An 11,244-nucleotide genomic window follows, 5' to 3' on the forward strand; every position below is an offset into this window, starting at 1 on the left:
CACAAAACGAACGTATCCTTCAAACTGCTCTGCTGTGCGTTCGCTTAACTAAGGGAGTTGAATCCGCGTTTAGATTCAGAGAGTGGGAAGCACGTTCCTTCTAGGAGCTGCGTTTTGCTATTCCAGCGTGAATGGGAGTAAACGCTGTATTGAGAAATATCTGCTTCTAGAACCAAATCGCAGCTACCTAACAGAACGGTCTTCAATGTGTGCATTCAACTTACAGAGTTAAACTGATGTGCGTTTGCAGGAGTTTGTAAACCCTTTCTGTGAAGCAGCGGAATACGCATTTTTGCAGCCAAATCCAAGCATTTCAGAAATAGCTGTAAATCTCCGTCTAAAACACAAAACGAACGTATCCTTCAAACTGCTCTGCTGTGCGTTCGCTTAACTAAGGGAGTTGAATCCGCCTTCAGATTCAGAGAGTGGGAAGCACGTTCCTTCTAGGAGCTGCGTTTTGCTATTCCAGCGTGAATGGGAGTAAACGCTGTATTGAGAAATATCTGCTTCTAGAACAAAAACGCAGCTACCTAACAGAACGGTCTTCAATGTGTGCATTCAACTTACAGAGTAAAACTGATGTGCGTTTGCAGGAGTTGGTAAACCCATTCTGTGAAGCAGCGGAAAACGCATTTTTGCAGCCAAATCCAAGCATTTCAGAAATAGCTGTAAATCTCCGTCTAAAACACAAAACGAACGTATCCTTCAAACTGCTCTGCTGTGCGTTCGCTTAACTAAGGGAGTTGAATCCGCGTTTAGATTCAGAGAGTGGGAAGCACGTTCCTTCTAGGAGCTGCCTTTTGCTATTCCAGCGTGAATGGGAGTAAACGCTGTATTGAGAAATATCTGCTTCTAGAACCAAAACCCAGCTACCTAACAGAACGGTCTTCAATGTGTGCATTCAACTTAAACAGTTAAACTGATGTGCGTTTGCAGGAGTTTGTAAACCCTTTCTGTGAAGCAGCGGAAAACGCATTTTTCCAGCCAAATCCAAGCATTTCAGAAATAGCTGTAAATTTCCGTCTAAAACACAAAACGAACGTATCCTTCAAACTGCTCTGCTGTTCGTTCGCTTAACTAAGGGAGTTGAATCCGCGTTTAGATTCAGAGAGTGGGAAGCACGTTCCTTCTAGGAGCTGCGTTTTGCTATTCCAGCGTGAATGGGAGTAAACGCTGTATTGAGAAATATCTGCTTCTAGAACCAAATCGCAGCTACCTAACAGAACGGTCTTCAATGTGTGCATTCAACTTACAGAGTTAAACTGATGTGCGTTTGCAGGAGTTTGTAAACCCTTTCTGTGAAGCAGCGGAAAACGCATTTTTGCAGCCAAATTTAAGCATTTCAGAAATAGCTGTAAATCTCCGTCTAAAACACAAAACGAACGTATCCTTCAAACTGCTCTGCTGTGCGTTCGCTTAACTAAGGGAGTTGAATCCGCGTTTAGATTCAGAGAGTGGGAAGCACGTTCCTTCTATGAGCTGCGTTTTGCTATTCCAGCGTGAATGGGAGTAAACGCTGTATTGAGAAATATCTGCTTCTAGAACAAAAACGCAGCTACCTAACAGAACGGTCTTCAATGTGTGCATTCAACTTACAGAGTTAAACTGATGTGCGTTTGCAGGAGTTTGTAAACCCTTTCTGTGAAGAAGCGGAAAACGCATTTTTCCAGCCAAATCCAAGCATTTCAGAAATAGCTGTAAATCTCCGTCTAAAACACAAAACGAACGTATCCTTCAAACTGCTCTGCTGTGCGTTCGCTTAACTAAGGTAGTTGAATCCGCGTTTAGATTCAGAGAGTGGGAAGCACGTTCCTTCTATGAGCTGCGTTTTGCTATTCCAGCGTGAATGGGAGTAAACGCTGTATTGAGAAATATCTGCTTCTAGAACCAAAACGCAGCTACCTAACAGAACGGTCTTCAATGTGTGCATTCAACTTAAACAGTTAAACTGATGTGCGTTTGCAGGAGTTTGTAAACCCTTTCTGTGAAGCAGCGGAAAACGCATTTTTCCAGCCAAATCCAAGGATTTCAGAAATAGCTGTAAATCTCCGTCTAAAACAAAAAACGAACGTATCCTAAAGACTGCTCTGCTGTGCGTTCGCTTAACTAAGGGAGTTGAATCCGCGTTTAGATTCAGAGAGTGGGAAGCACGTTCCTTATAGGAGCTGCGTTTTGCTATTCCAGCGTGAATGGGAGTAAACGCTGTATTGAGAAATATCTGCTTCTAGAACCAAAACGCAGCTACCTAACAGAACGGTCTTCAATGTGTGCATTCAACTTACAGAGTTAAACTGATGTGCGTTTGCAGGAGTTGGTAAACCCATTCTGTGAAGCAGCGGAAAACGCATTTTTGCAGCCAAATCCAAGCATTTCAGAAATAGCTGTAAATCTCTGTCTAAAACACAAAACGAACGTATCCTTCAAACTGCTCTGCTGTGCGTTCGCTTAACTAAGGGAGTTGAATCCGCGTTTAGATTCAGAGAGTGGGAAGCACGTTCCTTCTAGGAGCTGCGTTTTGCTATTCCAGCGTGAATGGGAGTAAACGCTGTATTGAGAAATATCTGCTTCTAGAACCAAAACCTAGCTACCTAACAGAACGGTCTTCAATGTGTGCATTCAACTTAAACAGTTAAACTGATGTGCGTTTGCAGGAGTTTGTAAACCCTTTCTGTGAAGCAGCGGAAAACGCATTTTTGCAGCCAAATCCAAGCATTTCAGAAATAGGTGTAAATCTCCGTCTAAAACACAAAACGAACGTATCCTTCAAACTGCTCTGCCGTGCCTTCGCTTAACTAAGGGAGTTGAATCCGCGTTTAGATTCAGAGATTGGGAAGCACGTTCCTTCTAGGAGCTGCGTTTTGCTATTCCAGCGTGAATGGGAGTAAACGCTGTATTGAGAAATATCTGCTTCTAGAACAAAAACGCAGCTACCTAACAGAACGGTCTTCAATGTGTGCATTCAACTTACAGAGTTAAACTGATGTTCGTTTGCAGGAGTTTGTAAACCCTTTCTGTGAAGCAGCGGGAAACGCATTTTTGCAGCCAAATCCAAGCATTTCAGAAATAGCTGTAAATCTCCGTCTAAAACACAAAACGAACGTATCCTTCAAACTGCTCTGCTGTGCGTTCGCTTAACTAAGGGAGTTGAATCCGCGTTTAGATTCAGAGAGTGGGAAGCACGTTCCTTCTAGGAGCTGCGTTTTGCTATTCCAGCGTGAATGGGAGTAAACGCTGTATTGAGAAATATCTGCTTCTAGAACCAAAACGCAGCTACCTAACAGAACGGTCTTCAATGTGTGCATTCAACTTACAGAGTTAAAATGATGTGCGTTTGCAGGAGTTGGTAAACCCATTCTGTGAAGCAGCGGAAAACGCATTTTTGCAGCCAAATCCAAGAATTTCAGAAATAGCTGTAAATCTCCGTCTAAAACACAAAACGAACGTATCCTTCAAACTGCTCTGCTGTGCGTTCGCTTAACTAAGGGAGTTGAATCCGCGTTTAGATTCAGAGAGTGGGAAGCACGTTCCTTCTAGGAGCTGCCTTTTGCTATTTCAGCGTGAATGGGAGTAAACGCTGTATTGAGAAATATCTGCTTCTAGAACCAAAACCCAGCTACCAAACAGAACGGTCTTCAATGTGTGCATTCAACTTAAACAGTTAAACTGATGTGCGTTTGCAGGAGTTTGTAAACCCTTTCTGTGAAGCAGCGGAAAACGCATTTTTCCAGCCAAATCCAAGGATTTCAGAAATAGCTGTAAATCTCCGTCTAAAACAAAAAACGAACGTATCCTAAAGACTGCTCTGCTGTGCGTTCGCTTAACTAAGGGAGTTGAATCCGCGTTTAGATTCAGAGAGTGGGAAGCACGTTCCTTATAGGAGCTGCGTTTTTCTATTCCAGCGTGAATGGGAGTAAACGCTGTATTGAGAAATATCTGCTTCTAGAACCAAAACGCAGCTACCTAACAGAACGGTCTTCAATGTGTGCATTCAACTTACAGAGTTAAACTGATGTGCGTTTGCAGGAGTTTGTAAACCCTTTCTGTGAAGCAGCGGAAAACGCATTTTTGCATCCAAATACAAGCATTTCAGAAATAGCTGTAAATCTCCGTCTAAAACACAAAACGAACGTATCCTTCAAACTGCTCTGCTGTGCGTTCGCTTAACTAAGGGAGTTGAATCCGCGTTTAGATTCAGAGAGTGGGAAGCACGTTCCTTCTAGGAGCTGCGTTTTGCTATTCCAGCGTGAATGGGAGTAAACGCTGTATTGAGAAATATCTGCTTCTAGAACCAAATCGCAGCTACCTAACAGAACGGTCTTCAATGTGTGCATTCAACTTACAGAGTTAAACTGATGTGCGTTTGCAGGAGTTTGTAAACCCTTTCTGTGAAGCAGCGGAATACGCATTTTTGCAGCCAAATCCAAGCATTTCAGAAATAGCTGTAAATCTCCGTCTAAAACACAAAACGAACGTATCCTTCAAACTGCTCTGCTGTGCGTTCGCTTAACTAAGGGAGTTGAATCCGCCTTCAGATTCAGAGAGTGGGAAGCACGTTCCTTCTAGGAGCTGCGTTTTGCTATTCCAGCGTGAATGGGAGTAAACGCTGTATTGAGAAATATCTGCTTCTAGAACAAAAACGCAGCTACCTAACAGAACGGTCTTCAATGTGTGCATTCAACTTACAGAGTAAAACTGATGTGCGTTTGCAGGAGTTGGTAAACCCATTCTGTGAAGCAGCGGAAAACGCATTTTTGCAGCCAAATCCAAGCATTTCAGAAATAGCTGTAAATCTCCGTCTAAAACACAAAACGAACGTATCCTTCAAACTGCTCTGCTGTGCGTTCGCTTAACTAAGGGAGTTGAATCCGCGTTTAGATTCAGAGAGTGGGAAGCACGTTCCTTCTAGGAGCTGCCTTTTGCTATTCCAGCGTGAATGGGAGTAAACGCTGTATTGAGAAATATCTGCTTCTAGAACCAAAACCCAGCTACCTAACAGAACGGTCTTCAATGTGTGCATTCAACTTAAACAGTTAAACTGATGTGCGTTTGCAGGAGTTTGTAAACCCTTTCTGTGAAGCAGCGGAAAACGCATTTTTCCAGCCAAATCCAAGCATTTCAGAAATAGCTGTAAATTTCCGTCTAAAACACAAAACGAACGTATCCTTCAAACTGCTCTGCTGTTCGTTCGCTTAACTAAGGGAGTTGAATCCGCGTTTAGATTCAGAGAGTGGGAAGCACGTTCCTTCTAGGAGCTGCGTTTTGCTATTCCAGCGTGAATGGGAGTAAACGCTGTATTGAGAAATATCTGCTTCTAGAACCAAATCGCAGCTACCTAACAGAACGGTCTTCAATGTGTGCATTCAACTTACAGAGTTAAACTGATGTGCGTTTGCAGGAGTTTGTAAACCCTTTCTGTGAAGCAGCGGAAAACGCATTTTTGCAGCCAAATTTAAGCATTTCAGAAATAGCTGTAAATCTCCGTCTAAAACACAAAACGAACGTATCCTTCAAACTGCTCTGCTGTGCGTTCGCTTAACTAAGGGAGTTGAATCCGCGTTTAGATTCAGAGAGTGGGAAGCACGTTCCTTCTATGAGCTGCGTTTTGCTATTCCAGCGTGAATGGGAGTAAACGCTGTATTGAGAAATATCTGCTTCTAGAACAAAAACGCAGCTACCTAACAGAACGGTCTTCAATGTGTGCATTCAACTTACAGAGTTAAACTGATGTGCGTTTGCAGGAGTTTGTAAACCCTTTCTGTGAAGAAGCGGAAAACGCATTTTTCCAGCCAAATCCAAGCATTTCAGAAATAGCTGTAAATCTCCGTCTAAAACACAAAACGAACGTATCCTTCAAACTGCTCTGCTGTGCGTTCGCTTAACTAAGGTAGTTGAATCCGCGTTTAGATTCAGAGAGTGGGAAGCACGTTCCTTCTATGAGCTGCGTTTTGCTATTCCAGCGTGAATGGGAGTAAACGCTGTATTGAGAAATATCTGCTTCTAGAACCAAAACGCAGCTACCTAACAGAACGGTCTTCAATGTGTGCATTCAACTTAAACAGTTAAACTGATGTGCGTTTGCAGGAGTTTGTAAACCCTTTCTGTGAAGCAGCGGAAAACGCATTTTTCCAGCCAAATCCAAGGATTTCAGAAATAGCTGTAAATCTCCGTCTAAAACAAAAAACGAACGTATCCTAAAGACTGCTCTGCTGTGCGTTCGCTTAACTAAGGGAGTTGAATCCGCGTTTAGATTCAGAGAGTGGGAAGCACGTTCCTTATAGGAGCTGCGTTTTGCTATTCCAGCGTGAATGGGAGTAAACGCTGTATTGAGAAATATCTGCTTCTAGAACCAAAACGCAGCTACCTAACAGAACGGTCTTCAATGTGTGCATTCAACTTACAGAGTTAAACTGATGTGCGTTTGCAGGAGTTGGTAAACCCATTCTGTGAAGCAGCGGAAAACGCATTTTTGCAGCCAAATCCAAGCATTTCAGAAATAGCTGTAAATCTCTGTCTAAAACACAAAACGAACGTATCCTTCAAACTGCTCTGCTGTGCGTTCGCTTAACTAAGGGAGTTGAATCCGCGTTTAGATTCAGAGAGTGGGAAGCACGTTCCTTCTAGGAGCTGCGTTTTGCTATTCCAGCGTGAATGGGAGTAAACGCTGTATTGAGAAATATCTGCTTCTAGAACCAAAACCTAGCTACCTAACAGAACGGTCTTCAATGTGTGCATTCAACTTAAACAGTTAAACTGATGTGCGTTTGCAGGAGTTTGTAAACCCTTTCTGTGAAGCAGCGGAAAACGCATTTTTGCAGCCAAATCCAAGCATTTCAGAAATAGGTGTAAATCTCCGTCTAAAACACAAAACGAACGTATCCTTCAAACTGCTCTGCCGTGCCTTCGCTTAACTAAGGGAGTTGAATCCGCGTTTAGATTCAGAGATTGGGAAGCACGTTCCTTCTAGGAGCTGCGTTTTGCTATTCCAGCGTGAATGGGAGTAAACGCTGTATTGAGAAATATCTGCTTCTAGAACAAAAACGCAGCTACCTAACAGAACGGTCTTCAATGTGTGCATTCAACTTACAGAGTTAAACTGATGTGCGTTTGCAGGAGTTTGTAAACCCTTTCTGTGAAGCAGCGGAAAACGCATTTTTGCAGCCAAATAGAAGCATTTCAGAAATAGCTGTAAATCTCCGTCTAAAACACAAAACGAACGTATCCTTCAAACTGCTCTGCTGTGCGTTCGCTTAACTAAGGGAGTTGAATCCGCGTTTAGATTCAGAGAGTGGGAAGCACGTTTCTTCTAGGAGCTGCGTTTTGCTATTCCAGCGTGAATGGGAGTAAACGCTGTATTGAGAAATATCTGCTTCTAGAACCAAAACGCAGCTACCTAACAGAACGGTCTTCAATGTGTGCATTCAACTTACAGAGTTAAACTGATGTTCGTTTGCAGGAGTTTGTAAACCCTTTCTGTGAAGCAGCGGAAAACGCATTTTTCCAGCCAAATCCAAGCATTTCAGAAATAGCTGTAAATCTCCGTCTAAAACACAAAGCGAACGTATCCTTCAAACTGCTCTGCTGTGCGTTCGCTTGACTAAGGGAGTTGAATCCGTATTTAGATTCAGAGAGTGGGAAGCACGTTCCTTCTAGGAGCTGCGTTTTGCTATTCCAGCGTGAATGGGAGTAAACGCTGTATTGAGAAATATCTGCTTCTAGAACCAAAACGCAGCTACCTAACAGAACGGTCTTCAATGTGTGCATTCAACTTACAGAGTTAAACTGATGTGCGTTTGCAGGGGTTTGTAAAACCTTTCTGTGAAGCAGCTTAAAACGCATTTTTCCAGCCAAATCCAAGCATTTCAGAAATAGCTGTAAATCTCCGTCTAAAACACAAAACGAACGTATCCTTCAAACTGCTCTGCTGTGCGTTCGCTTAACTAAGGGAGATGAATCCGAGTTTAGATTCAGAGAGTGGGAAACACGTTCCTTCTAGGAGCTGCGTTTTGCTATTCCAGCGTGAATGGGAGTAAACGCTGTATTTAGAAATATCTGCTTCTAGAACCAAAACGCAGCTACCTAACAGAACGGTCTTCAATGTGTGCATTCAACTTACAGAGTTAAACTGATGTGCGTTTGCAGGAGTTTGTAAACCCTTTCTGTGAAGCAGCGGAAAACGCATTTTTGCAGCCAAATACAAGCATTTCAGAAATAGCTGTAAATTTCCGTATAAAACAAAAAACTACCTTATCCTTCAAACTGCTCTGCTGTGCGTTCGCTTAACTAAGGGAGTTGAATCCGCGTTTAGATTCAGAGAGTGGGAAGCACGTTCCTTCTAGGAGCTGCGTTTTGCTATTCCAGCGTGAATGGGAGTAAACGCTGTATTGAGAAATATTTGCTTCTAGAACCAAAACGCAGCTACCTAACAGAACGGTCTTCAATGTGTGCATTCAACTTACAGAGTTAAACTGATGTGCGTTTGCAGGAGTTTGTAAACCCTTTCTGTGAAGCAGCGGAAAACGCATTTTTGCAGCCAAATCCAAGCATTTCAGAAATAGCTGTAAATCTCCGTCTAAAACACAAAACGAACGTATCCTTCAAACTGCTCTACTGTGCGTTCGCTTAACTAAGGGAGTTGAATCCGCCTTCAGATTCAGAGAGTGGGAAGCACGTTCCTTCTAGGAGCTGCGTTTTGCTATTCCAGCGTGAATGGGAGTAAACGCTGTATTGAGAAATATCTGCTTCTAGAACCAAAACGCAGCTACCTAACAGAACGGTCTTCAATGTGTGCATTCAACTTACAGAGTTAAACTGATGTGCGTCTGCAGGAGTTTGTAAACCCTTTCTGTGAAGCAGCGGAAAACGCATTTTTGCAGCCAAATCCAAGCATTTCAGAAATAGCTGTAAATCTCCGTCTAAAACACAAAACGAACGTATCCTTCAAACTGCTTTGCTGTGCGTTCGCTTAACTAAGGGAGTTGAATCCGCGTTTAGATTCAGAGAGTGGGAAGCACGTTCCTTCTAGGAGCTGCGTTTTGCTATTCCAGCGTGAATGGGAGTAAACGCTGTATTGAGAAATATCTGCTTCTAGAACCAAAACGCAGCTACCTAACAGAACGGTCTTCAATGTGTGCATTCAACTTACAGAGTTAAAATGATGTGCGTTTGCAGGAGTTTGTAAACCCTTTCTGTGAAGCAGCGGAAAACGCATTTTTGCAGCCAAATCCAAGCATTTCAGAAATAGCTGTAAATCTCCGTCTAAAACACAAAACGAACGTATCCTTCAAACTGCTCTGCTGTGCGTTCGCTTAACTAAGGGAGTTGAATCCGCGTTTAGATTCAGAGAGTGGGAAGCACGTTCCTTCTAGGAGCTGCGTTTTGCTATTCCAGCGTGAATGGGAGTAAACGCTGTATTGAGAAATATCTGCTTCTAGAACCAAAACGCAGCTACCTAACAGAACGGTCTTCAATGTGTGCATTCAACTTACAGAGTTAAACTGATGTGCGTTTGCAGGAGTTTGTAAACCCTTTCTGTGAAGCAGCAGAAAACGCATTTTTGCAGCCAAATCCAAGCATTTCAGAAATAGCTGTAAATCTCCGTCTAAAACACAAATCGAACGTATCTTTCAAACTGCTCTGCTGTGCGTTCGCTTAACTAAGGGAGTTGAATCCGCGTTTAGATTCAGAGAGTGGGAAGCACGTTCCTTCTAGGAGCTGCGTTTTGCTATTCCAGCGTGAATGGGAGTAAACGCTGTATTGAGAAATATCTGCTTCTAGAACCAAAACGCAGCTACCTAACAGAACGGTCTTCAATGTGTGCATTCAACTTACAGAGTTAAACTGATGTGCGTTTGCAGGAGTTTGTAAACCCTTTCTGTGAAGCAGCGGAAAACGCATTATTCCAGCCAAATCCAAGCATTTCAGAAATAGCTGTAAATCTCCGTCTAAAACACAAAACGAACGTATCCTTCAAATTGCTCTGCTGTGCGTTCGCTTAACTAAGAAAGTTGAATCCGCATTTAGATTCAGAGAGTGGGAAGCACGTTCCTTCTAGGCGCTGCGTTTTGCTATTCCAGCGTGAATGGGAGTAAACGCTGTATTGAGAAATATCTGCTTCTAGAACCAAAACGCAGCTACCTAACAGAACGGTCTTCAATGTGTGCATTCAACTTACAGAGTTAAACTGATGTGCGTTTGCAGGAGTTTGTAAACCCTTTCTGTGAAGCAGCGGAAAACGCATTTTTGCAGCCAAATCCAAGCATTTCAGAAATAGCTGTAAATCTCCGTCTAAAACACAAAACGAACGTATCCTTCAAACTGCTCTGCTGTGCGTTCGCTTAACTAAGGGAGTTGAATCCGCGTTTAGATTCAGAGAGTGGGAAGCACGTTCCTTCTAGGAGCTGCGTTTTGCTATTCCAGCGTGAATGGGAGTAAACGCTGTATTGAGAAATATCTGCTTCTAGAACCAAAACGCAGCTACCTAACAGAACGGTCTTCAATGTGTGCATTCAACTTACAGAGATAAACTGATGTGCGTTTGCAGGAGTTTGTAAACCCTTTCTGTGGAGCAGCGGAAAACGCATTTTTGCAGCCAAATCCAAGCATTTCAGAAATAGGTCTAAATCTCCGTCTAAAACACAAAACGAACGTATCCTTCAAACTGCTCTGCCGTGCCTTCGCTTAACTAAGGGAGTTGAATCCGCGTTTAGATTCAGAGAGTGGGAAGCACGTTTCTTCTAGGAGCTGCGTTTTGCTATTCCAGCGTGAATGGGAGTAAACGCTGTATTGAGAAATATCTGCTTCTAGAACCAAAACGCAGCTACCTAACAGAACGGTCTTCAATGTGTGCATTCAACTTACAGAGTTAAACTGATGTTCGTTTGCAGGAGTTTGTAAACCCTTTCTGTGAAGCAGCGGAAAACGCATTTTTCCAGCCAAATCCAAGCATTTCAGAAATAGCTGTAAATCTCCGTCTAAAACACAAAGCGAACGTATCCTTCAAACTGCTCTGCTGTGCGTTCGCTTAACTAAGGGAGTTGAATCCGTATTTAGATTCAGAGAGTGGGAAGCACGTTCCTTCTAGGAGCTGCGTTTTGCTATTCCAGCGTGAATGGGAGTAAACGCTGTATTGAGAAATATCTGCTTCTAGAACCAAAACGCAGCTACCTAACAGAACGGTCTTCAATGTGTGCATTCAACTTACAGAGTTAAACTGATGTGCGTTTGCAGGAGTTTGTAAACCCTTTC

The sequence above is a fragment of the Callithrix jacchus genome, chromosome 8 (genome assembly GCF_049354715.1).
Source record: "Callithrix jacchus isolate 240 chromosome 8, calJac240_pri, whole genome shotgun sequence".
Lineage (NCBI taxonomy): Eukaryota > Metazoa > Chordata > Mammalia > Primates > Cebidae > Callithrix > Callithrix jacchus.